The sequence below is a fragment of the Saccostrea cucullata genome, unplaced genomic scaffold, assembly GCF_032062105.1.
Source record: "Saccostrea cucullata isolate Sc308-1 unplaced genomic scaffold, CSIRO_AGI_Scuc_v1 ctg5257, whole genome shotgun sequence".
Classification (NCBI taxonomy): domain Eukaryota; kingdom Metazoa; phylum Mollusca; class Bivalvia; order Ostreida; family Ostreidae; genus Saccostrea; species Saccostrea cuccullata.
This window is the reverse complement of record NW_026930201.1, coordinates 7,165-17,791: the sequence shown is the minus strand read 5'-3', so window position 1 is coordinate 17,791 and position 10,627 is coordinate 7,165.

Below are 10,627 nucleotides of genomic sequence, written 5' to 3'. Positions count from 1 at the left end.
TTGTCTGCCACTTTCACGAAGGTGAGGGAAGTCATATTAAATCTCATTTGTCTGTCCGTCTGTCAGTCTGTAAGTCTGACAGTTTATCAGTTTCCACTTCAAACTTGGTCATATCTTTTGAATGAGAAGGGATGGGGCTTTCATATCTCACATTTGAAAATATGTATATTATTTTTGACAAGAACTCTATGATTTTTTCCCTCATGACTATAATAACCTTGAGGTTTGACCTAATTTTCAAAAAAGAACCTTGATCATGACATTTCAAATTGAGAAGAGAAGAGGCTTTCATATCAGACCTGTATATTGAATGTGACAAGATCTTTTTAAATACACCGATTTTTGAACTCATCACCTTGAAGTTTGACCTTCTTAAAAAAAAAAAAGACTTAAAATTGGCCATAACTTTTGAATGAGAAGAAGTGGGGCTTTCATATTAAAACTTATACTATATGTGACAAGACCTTTCTAAATACACTATGATTTTTGACCTTGATCTTGAAGTTTGACCTACTTTTTAAAACCTTTGATCTTGCCCATGACTTGAATGAGAAGACGTAACATACATAATTATTAATATTAATACATATTAATGAACGAGGGGCCACAATAAAATACAGTGTACCTCATTGAAAGAGCACCAAAAGTCTGTAACAGTTGTTTATTTTTTAATCATTATTAAGCTGTTAACAATTTAATCTTGGAAGTTAATTGATACTTTAAAAGAAAGATAACTCTGACTGGTAGATATACATGTAAATGCATGACTTATCCAGTGTTATCCATCATATTGTCAATATAGTTTAACCTTTCCTTTCTGCATATATGCATGATTTTGCACTGCCAGGTTTGTTGGTATTGTGTGTAATATAATAAATTATGAATATTTCTTTAGGATAATTAAAAACATGAAAGAAATATTTAAATTATTAGTGAGTAGGAAGTCATAAATGAACTTTGAGAATTTAATACATGTTAGTACCTAATCATTGCAAAAATAAGACTTGAAATGAGAAAAAAATTGGCCATTATAACTTACCTGAAATAGGTAATTCTTTTATTTGACATAAATGCACCAGAAACACTCCTGGATGCTCTATTACCGTAAGTGCCAATTATTTTAAAATTTAAGGAAAATCTTAACTTTGAGGACAATGTACTGATGAACTTTTATTTTTATGACTAGATGGAGCTTCGACGGTCTACGAGGATTCGGCGTCCGCCTGCCTGGCACGCCGACTACGTGATGGGCTTCCCGGTAAGTCTAAAAAACACAAAGTCTATACCTCTCTGTTTGTATATAATTTGGTACTGTTAGTTTTATTCAACACCCCTCAAACACATTAAGGGGTTGCTTAGGAATCACTTTGCCTGTCTGTCTGTCTCAGTCAGAATCTACCTCTCTTTTTATAAATATTGAAACTTTTACTTTATTCAGTTAACACATTTGGGGTGTGTATACAAGGGATATATTTGTCCCAAAAAGTCGTAGACAGGGAAAACACTTTAGTTTCTCTTTGCTAAATAAAATTCCTTTTCTTATCATAGCAAAGAGTTACATTTTATGATCAAGTATATCAAATTTTATGATAATTTTACATTATATAAGAAAGTTATGAAAAAAATAAAGGAAGAGTGTAAGTCACAGTATATCAGCGGACTAAAGCAAGCGTAATTTATGTCTCAATCTTTAAACGTCATGATCTATTTTCTTTGCTACACATGTCGACGCCATAGAAGCAAAAGGTCGTAAGTCTGTGCATCATTTGATTTCAAATAAGAGAGAAAAATGAAAAAAAAACCTTTCATTCGTAGAAAAACTAAATAATATCATAACCCGATCTGAAAGAGAGGGGGGTTTACTGTTTTACCCTTGTGTGTCTGTCTGTCCGTCTGTGTGTCTGTCCAAAACAAATTTTCATCATATAGTTTAAATTCTCAGAAACTGATCATTGTAGAAGCTTTTACTCTTTTGTTTAAATCTGATGCCAATTACTGTTTGTCTGTGTGTCTGTCCGTTTCATACAGTCAACAAATTTTCGTCACAGTTTTCTCAGCATCTACTCATTGCAGATGCTTGAAATTTTAACACAATCCTCTCTCAGACATGCAATACGCGGTGAGATACATTTTTATTCAAATCCGGTGTCAACTTCCTGTTTTTCTCTGCCTCTGTCTGTTTCATATATAAGAAATTTTCGTCGCAGTTTTTTCTTCAACTATTAATGATAGCAAAATATTGTTCAAAATTTTAGTGCACTGTTTGTTGAGACATGTTATATGGTGAGATTAATTTTGATGTGAATCTGATTTCAACTTCATATTTTTCTGTGCATTTGCCCGTAAATGAACTTGAATGTGTTAATATTTAACATGAAAGTGTTTATTCACAGCAGGGTATTTCTAGTGAGCATTGGCTCACAGATTTCTTATTATTAGTAACTAATGTTTTGGTAGGTTGCACCTTAGTTTCATTCTTTAAAAAAATATAATCATTATGATGCATTATACTTTCTCTCTGAGGGATTTTAGCTCACCTGAGCTGAAAGTTTGAACACTTGTTGTCTGTCTGTCCATCCCTCTGTATACCTGTCCCTTCATCTGTAAACTTTAAACATTTTCATCTTCTTCTAAGGAACCACTGGGCCAATTTCAATCAAACTTGCCACAAAGTATCTTTGGGTTAGGCGACCATAATTTGATTTTTAGTTTTACGGATTTTTTTTCAAGAAACAAACTTCGGAGGACGAAAAAAAAAAAAGCCTGTCAACTTTTCTGTTTTTTTTGGGGGGGGGGGAAAGCTAGCAACAACCTTTTTCACGTATAAAAAGTCACACATTTCACTGTAGTATAAAACAGAACAAAAAAAAACAACTAACAAGATAATTTTTATTTTAATATTAATACACATTACATGTATAAATGTTGTTATTTATAAAAAAATACAACTTTTTATTCAAACATTGTTTATGAGTACCATGTAATATTTGATATTATAAAAATTTAATTATGTTCTTCACTGTATAGTTTGCACATTCATTTGAGTGTCATTTGAATAATATTCAGGGTAAATATCAAAGTTTAACTTGGCAATTAAAAGAATTAATAATATTCTGCAGACGATCTGAGTTTCCAGATTTTAACTGATGGATGAATGGATTTTTCTCATTATAAGGAGCAAGAGAACTGTTTCCTGGATTTAATAAAGATCTGAAATTGAAGGAATTGGAAGTACCTGTTAGCCTAACTTAAAACTAAATTATACATTTTTAAAAAATAACATGCGTAATCTATTGAGAATGAATTAGATGGATTCTTAGATCATGAATTCTTTTTTTTTACTCTTAGTACATATGATATCAAAGCATTATTGTAGTCCTGTTCCAATCTGCTAATATTATATTTTGAAATTCAGAAACTTTATTACCCTGTTTAGCTACATAAATTCAAGGAAGTCTTCTAAAGGTATACTGTCAAGTTGCTCTGCAGTTTCAAGGGCTTTTATATGCTGATGTTGGATTTGCTAAGTCACTGAATCTCATAATCCACGGTGTTCCCTCTGCAGACTCTTTATTAGCTACCATGTACTTGCTTTCATTTCCTCGTTAAATTAATAATAGAGTACTGTAGTTAATATCTTTCCTGATCACCGTATTATTTATGGAGGAATTGTTTTGTTTTAAGTGCATATAAACTTGTTTCCAGCAAAGTATCAAGCAAATCCACATCGTTATTTTAACTGTCCTTTTTTGCAAAATTTCCACATCTGGTATCTCTGTCTTTGATAAAAACACTTTTTATGCTGATAATGAGCAATTACAACTGCAATTACATCTGGTAGCACAGTTGACACCTTGATTTAATTACCTGTTATCAGTGGCAATAAGCAGATTAGCTACCGGTAAACACTGCAAGACCGCCATTTTTGTTTTTGACTTGTCGGTATTTTACAAATCGAAGTAGGTAAAAAATCTGGATTTTTTCGAAACCGGTAGAAAGAGCAATTAAAAAAATAGAGAGACATGCGATGTAAGAGGGTTCAGAATTTGTAGACTCTCATAAATCAAAGTTGACAGCTCACCTTCTTCTACCATTCTGTACATGTGGTTTTTTTTTTATGTTTCTGACTGATTTGCTTTTATAAAACACAGGTTTGACATGAGCGGATTGAAAAATTTCGATTTTTTTTTTTTTTTTGAAATGCAAATTTTTAGAGTCGGCGGATCCGTAAAACTAAAAATCAAATTATGGTCGCCTTAAGGGATTCAAATTCGTTCAGATGAAGGACCACACCCTCTTCCAAGGGGATTTAATAATAAATAAGTGAAAAATTAATGGCATCATTTAAAAATCTAATCTTTTCTAGAACCACTTGGCCAGGAAAGATGAAACTCATTTTGAAGTAATTATCAGATAGTGTAGATTCTAAATCATGACCCCTACGGGTATGGTGGGGCCACAATGGGGACAGGGTTCGACATTAACGTTAGTCCGTTAGTCTCAGACTAATACATTTTCATTCGGACTAATAAAAATTGTAGCTAATTAGACCGATTGGACTAATAAAGTTTTCAGGGCTCAGTGAAAAAAAATTTACCGATGTTCAAATTTTCGATGACCTTTCACTGGAAAACCCCATATTGTTTTTAGCTTTCTAGCTTCTTGGCGGGACGTTAGGTAATTCTGAGTCAATTCGGCGCTTAATTTTAGGACTCATTGGTATGAAATTAAACATTTTAGTGATTATGATTTAGTATGAAACATGAATAAAGATGTCGTGGTTTAGATCAATGTATAGAGAAAAACGAATGAGATCGGGAATACGATCGTATTTCCTGATTTTGCGATTTCAATGAATTCTTGGTATACACATTTCATGTAAATGGTTTGTTTATTTCAAAAAAGTATAAAAAGTGCATTGCAACATTAATTCTATTTATTTTCATTTTTGACGGAGCATTGCTCAGGACTAGTAAAATTTAAGAAGCACTAGTCCGGCCGGACCAAAGCCTAAAAATGTTAGTGTCGAACCCTGGGGGATCAAAGTTTAACATATATAGGAATACATAAGAAAAATCTTTAAAAATCTTCTTCTTGCATTGAGAAATGACTGGGCCCATTACATAAGTTTGTTCAAATCATGACATCCCCCACCCTTTACAGGGGCTATGGTGAGGCCACAATGGGTTTCTCATGTCTTTATTCCCTCCTACCAATCGGCTCTGTGTTTATCTCAATTCAAAGTTCAATTTCAAAGAAACTATTCAAGATATTTTGATCAATCTTCCTATGCTGATAGATATTGATAAGAGCTATTCAACTAAATCATCATCTTTTGACCTTGATCTTTCCTTTGACCTTGATTTTTTTTCTAGAATTAGTGTTTAGCTTGGTTTGAAAGAAACTCTTTAAGATAGTGTAATGAAACTTCAAGTATTGAAACACACTGATGAGAGCTATAAATTGCTTCAGCATTTTTTTACCTTGACTTTCCATTTACCTTGACCTTACTTTTCTTGAATTAGAGTTTTGCTCAGTTTCAAAGAAACCATTCATTAGTGTAATCAAACATGTTATGCTGATACATACTGATGTAAGCTTTGCAACTGCATCATCTTTGACTTCAACCTCACTTTTACTTTGACCCTTCCTTTAACCTTTACCTCAACTTTCTTAAATTTTTGATTAGATCAGTTTTCAAGAAACCCTTCATGATATTTTTATAAAACTTAATTTGATAATACATACTGATGTTAACTATTTATATACATCAACATTTTACCATTTCTTCAGACCTTGACCACCCTCCCCTTTTAGGTCACCTGAGTAAACTATTGCTATCCGTTTTCGTCCGTCGTCGTTTGTCGTGTGTTAACATTTGAACATTTTCAGCTTATTCTCTGCAACCACTCAACAAATTTCCACCAAATTTTACACAAAGCATCTATGGGTGAAGGGGAACAAAAATTGTAAATTTCATAGTCCCTGCCCCCTGGGGCCTGAGGGATGTGGCCAAAACGACTAAAATTAGTGTCCTCTACCAAAATTGTTACCTAGGGTCAGTGGTTCTAGTGTTAGGGGCGGGGCTCCATTGATTATATAGTGAAAATGCATTATTTCTTTAAAAATCTTCTTCTCCGCTGCTGGATATTCAACGAATTAACTAAGTATATAGATATGATGAGCAAGAATGCTTCTTCCAAAATTCTGAATTTTATAGCCCCAGGCTCAGGGGTTCTGATGTTAGGGCAGGGATCTATTAATTATATAGAGAAAATGCAGAAATTGTTTGAAAATCTTCTTCTCTGCTGCTGGGTATTAAACGAATTAACTAAGTATACAGTTATGATGAGTAAGAATGTTTCTTCCTAAATTGTGAATTTTTATGACCCCAGGGTCAGGGGTTCTGGTGTAAGGGCGGGGCTCTATTGATTATATAGAGAAAATGCAGAAATTGTTTGAAAATCTTCTCTGCTGCTGGATATTCAACGAATTAACTAAGTATATATAGTTATGATGAGCAAGAATGTGTAAGGGCGGGGCTTTTGATTCCAAAATTGTGAATTTTTATGGCCCCAACACAGGGGTTTCTTCCAAAATTGTGTTTTTACGGTCAGGGGCTCTATGTGATTATATAGTGAAAATATATTAATTCTTTGAAAATCTTCTTCTCTGCTCCTGAGTATTAAATAAACTAACTAAGTACATAGTCATGATGAAGAAGAATGCCTTTGTGAATTTTATGACCCCAGGGTCGGGGGTTCTGGTGTTAGGGTGGGGCTCTATTGGTTATATAGAGAAAATGCAGAAATTATTTGAAAATCTCTGCTCCTGGGTATTAAGCAGATGAACTACCTATATAGTTATGATGAGCAAGGGCCTTTCTTTCTGAATTGTGAATTTCAACGCCCCTGGTCGCCGATATATGGCTGAAATATTGCCGATTCTGCGTAAAACATTAATCAATCAATCAATCAACGCCCTTGGGTCAGGGGTACCATAGGGGGGAGGTGGCTCTACTTATGTACTGGAAATGAATTAATAAATTGAAATCTTCTCCTTTGTACATGTATTAATCAAATATTTTTGATAAGCAAGGGTGCCTTTTCCAAAATTGTGAAATGTGTGGACCAAGGGTCAGGGGTTCATGTGTGGTAGTGGCACTATACTGATTATTGCTGAATATTACTGATTAGTCGAAATGGATTTTTTTGTTCCCCTACTCTGTCTATGGGTATTAAGTAACCAAACTAAACAGGCTAAGTGTATAGTTATGATAAGGAATGGTGCCTCTTTCAAAATTGTGAATGCCATGATGTCTAGTTTAAAACATGAACCAAATTCAATCGTTGTAAAGTTGTTGCATGATGCTCAGGTGACCTATAAGGCCCATGAGCCTCTTGTCTTAAACAGTGTTTAGCTAAATGTTAAAGAAACCATTCAAGATATTTTCTTAAACTTGATTTGATGATACTTGTTAGTCAGTAGAACACTTGCTCCTTGATCAGAAGGTTGTGAGTTTGAATTTCAAGAGCAACTGACCTAAGTCATGCATCATCCATTGGTCGTCGTCTATTGTGCATTAATATTTGAACATTTTCACCTTATTTTCTGAAACCACTCAACCAATTTCAAACAATTTTGGTATACAGCATCTATGGGTGAAGGGGAAGAGAAATTGTGAATAACATTTTCCCTGCACCCCCACTCCACCCCAAGGAACCTGAGGGATTAGGCCAAAACCACTAAAATGAATGCAATCTTTAACATCTTCATTGTTACTCCTGGACATCAAGCAATCAAACTGTTGTTATGATTGTAATAAACATTTAGCCCTATACCTAAATTGTGAATTTCAAGGCCCAGAGTCAGGGTTTCTGGTGCTAGGGTTGGGCTCTAATGATTATATGGTGAAAATGATTGATTGATAGTATGTCCCATTTCAGAATTTTTCATTTATATAGAGAAGTCACAGTATGCCAATGAAGGGCGCCAAATTTAGACCTATACTCGGCACTCAAGGTCATTTAGCAGTGAGGGTTCCTCAACGTGCCAATGCCTACCGTAACATGGGACCTATGTTTTTAAGGTCATATCAGAAAGACCAGTGATTTCATTTCTAATGACGAGCAATTTTAACTTGGTTATGCCTTATGCAATGTTGGAATTTATAAATGACCTCTAAATAAAGTTTATAGATCCTCAACATGTAGATTTGAACCCCATCACATTTTTCTGATATCAGTAAAGTCCTTAAAGAGAATTGTCCATTATTGTATTTTTTATCCAAAAAATTCACCAATATTTCCATGTGTAACCTTAACTGTACTGCAATTGAACTCATGACCTCCCGATCACAGAGCAAGCACTCTACCAACTGAACTACCTTGAACTGTGGCAGGTCTTGAAGTATGTTTATGAAGAAAGAGGTTAATTAGACCTTTTGTAATCTCTTGGCTATATATCTGAATATTAAAGATACTAGGTAGCTTTTGGTCATCACACTTTGTCAGTTGCTGCATCTTACATGTAGGTTCTCAGAGTGTAGAATATGATGACCTTTTGGGATTTCTTTACTTTATCTAAACAATATGCTAAATATACAGGATACTTCAAAGGCTTCAAATAGAAATGAAATGCTATTAACCATTTTCTTTTTGTTGTCCATGGATACTATGCAACTGGAGGTTCTGTATAGTAATAGATTTAATATTGTGACATGTTTCTGACACTCTTTTTCTCTTTTTAGGTGCGGAAGTCCATCAGGCAGCAGAGGGTGGGGGCTGGAGATGCTCTCCAGCAGACTCAGGAGATGGCACTGCCTTCTTCCATGCCTGTGCTTGATCTTCCTGAGGAGGAGCTTGAACAAACTGAAGAGGTGGCATCGCCATCTTGTCAGTCTGTGATAGTTCACCCTCAGGAGGATCCTGTACAGGATGAGGGGATTGCAGCGCCAGCTCTCAAGCCCGTGATTGATCTTCCAGAGATGGAGCTTGAACAAACTGAAGGGATGGCAGTGCCATCCACTCAGTTTGTAATAGCTACCTCTCTGAAGGATCATGGTCTTGCATGGGCCTGGGAGACGGTATCGCTATCTCCTCAGGCTGCTGGAGGTCATCCGTCCTGGCTTCCATTTCGATGCTGGCCTCCACTGGAAGTGATTCCCCAGGATCAGCCACCACCAGTGGGTATGTAGGAGATTGTAGGCATCATGGTGTTGGTGAGTGGTGTCCCTTTCTATTTCTTCCCCTTCTCTCTTTTTTTTTTCCATGGTGATGGTTTTTTTCCACCTTCCTTTTTTTCCATGGTGACTGGGTTCTTTTCCTCCTTTCTCTCCCTTTCTCCATAACTCATGAACGCTTTGTCTAAATATTTTTTTGCACACACCGCTATTTAGACGTAGTGGTCATGGGTTTAACATTTCTTGGTGACTGGGTTCATTCCCCTTTTTTTCCATGGTGACTGGGTTCTTTCCTTTCTTTATAACTCATGAACGCTTTGTCTAAATATTTTTTTGCACACACCGCTATTTAGACATAGTGGGGTTTATTTTGGTGACTTAACATTTTTTCCTGGTGACTGGGTTCATTCCCCTTTTTCCATGGTGACTGGGTTCTTTTTTTTCCTTTGACTGGGTTCTTTATAAACTTATGAACGCTTTGTCTAAATACTTTTTTGCACACACCGCTATTTAGACATAGTGGTCATGGGTTTAACATTTCCTGGTGACTGGGTTCTCTCCCCTTTTTCCCATGGTGACTGGGTTCATTCCCCTTTTTTCCATGGTGACTGGGTTCTTCCCTTTCTCTATAACTTATGAACGCTTTGTCTAAATATTTTTTTGCACACACCGCTATTTAGACATAGTGGTCATGGGTTTAACATTTCCTGGTGACTGGGTTCTCTCCCCTTTTTTCCATGGTGACTGGGTTCTTCCCTTTCTCTATAACTTATGAACGCTTTGTCTAAATATTTTTTTGCACACACCGCTATTTAGACGTAGTGGTCATGGGTTTAACATTTCCTGGTGACTGGGTTCATTCCCCTTTTTTCCATGGTGACTGGGTTCTTTCCTTTCTTTATAACTCATGAACGCTTTGTCTAAATATTTTTTTGCACACACCGCTATTTAGACATAGTGGTCATGGGTTTAACATTTCCTGGTGACTGGGTTCTCTCCCCTTTTTTCCATGGTGACTGGGTTCATTCCCCTTTTTCCCATGGTGACTGGGTTCATGGTGACTGGGTTCTTCCCTTTCTCTATAACTTATGAACGCTTTGTCTAAATACTTTTTTGCACACACCGCTATTTAGACATAGTGGTCATGGGTTTAACATTTCCTGGTGACTGGGTTCATTCCCCTTTTTTCCATGGTGACTGGGTTCTTCCCTTTCTTTATAACTTATGAACGCTTTGTCTAAATATTTTTTTGCACACACCGCTATTTAGACATAGTGGTCATGGGTTTAACATTTCCTGGTGACTGGGTTCATTCCCCTTTTTTCCATGGTGACTGGGTTCTTCCCTTTCTTTTTAACTTATGAACGCTTTGTCTAAATATTTTTTGCACACACCGCTATTTAGATGAAGTGGGCATGGGTTTAACATTTCCTGGTGACTGGGTTC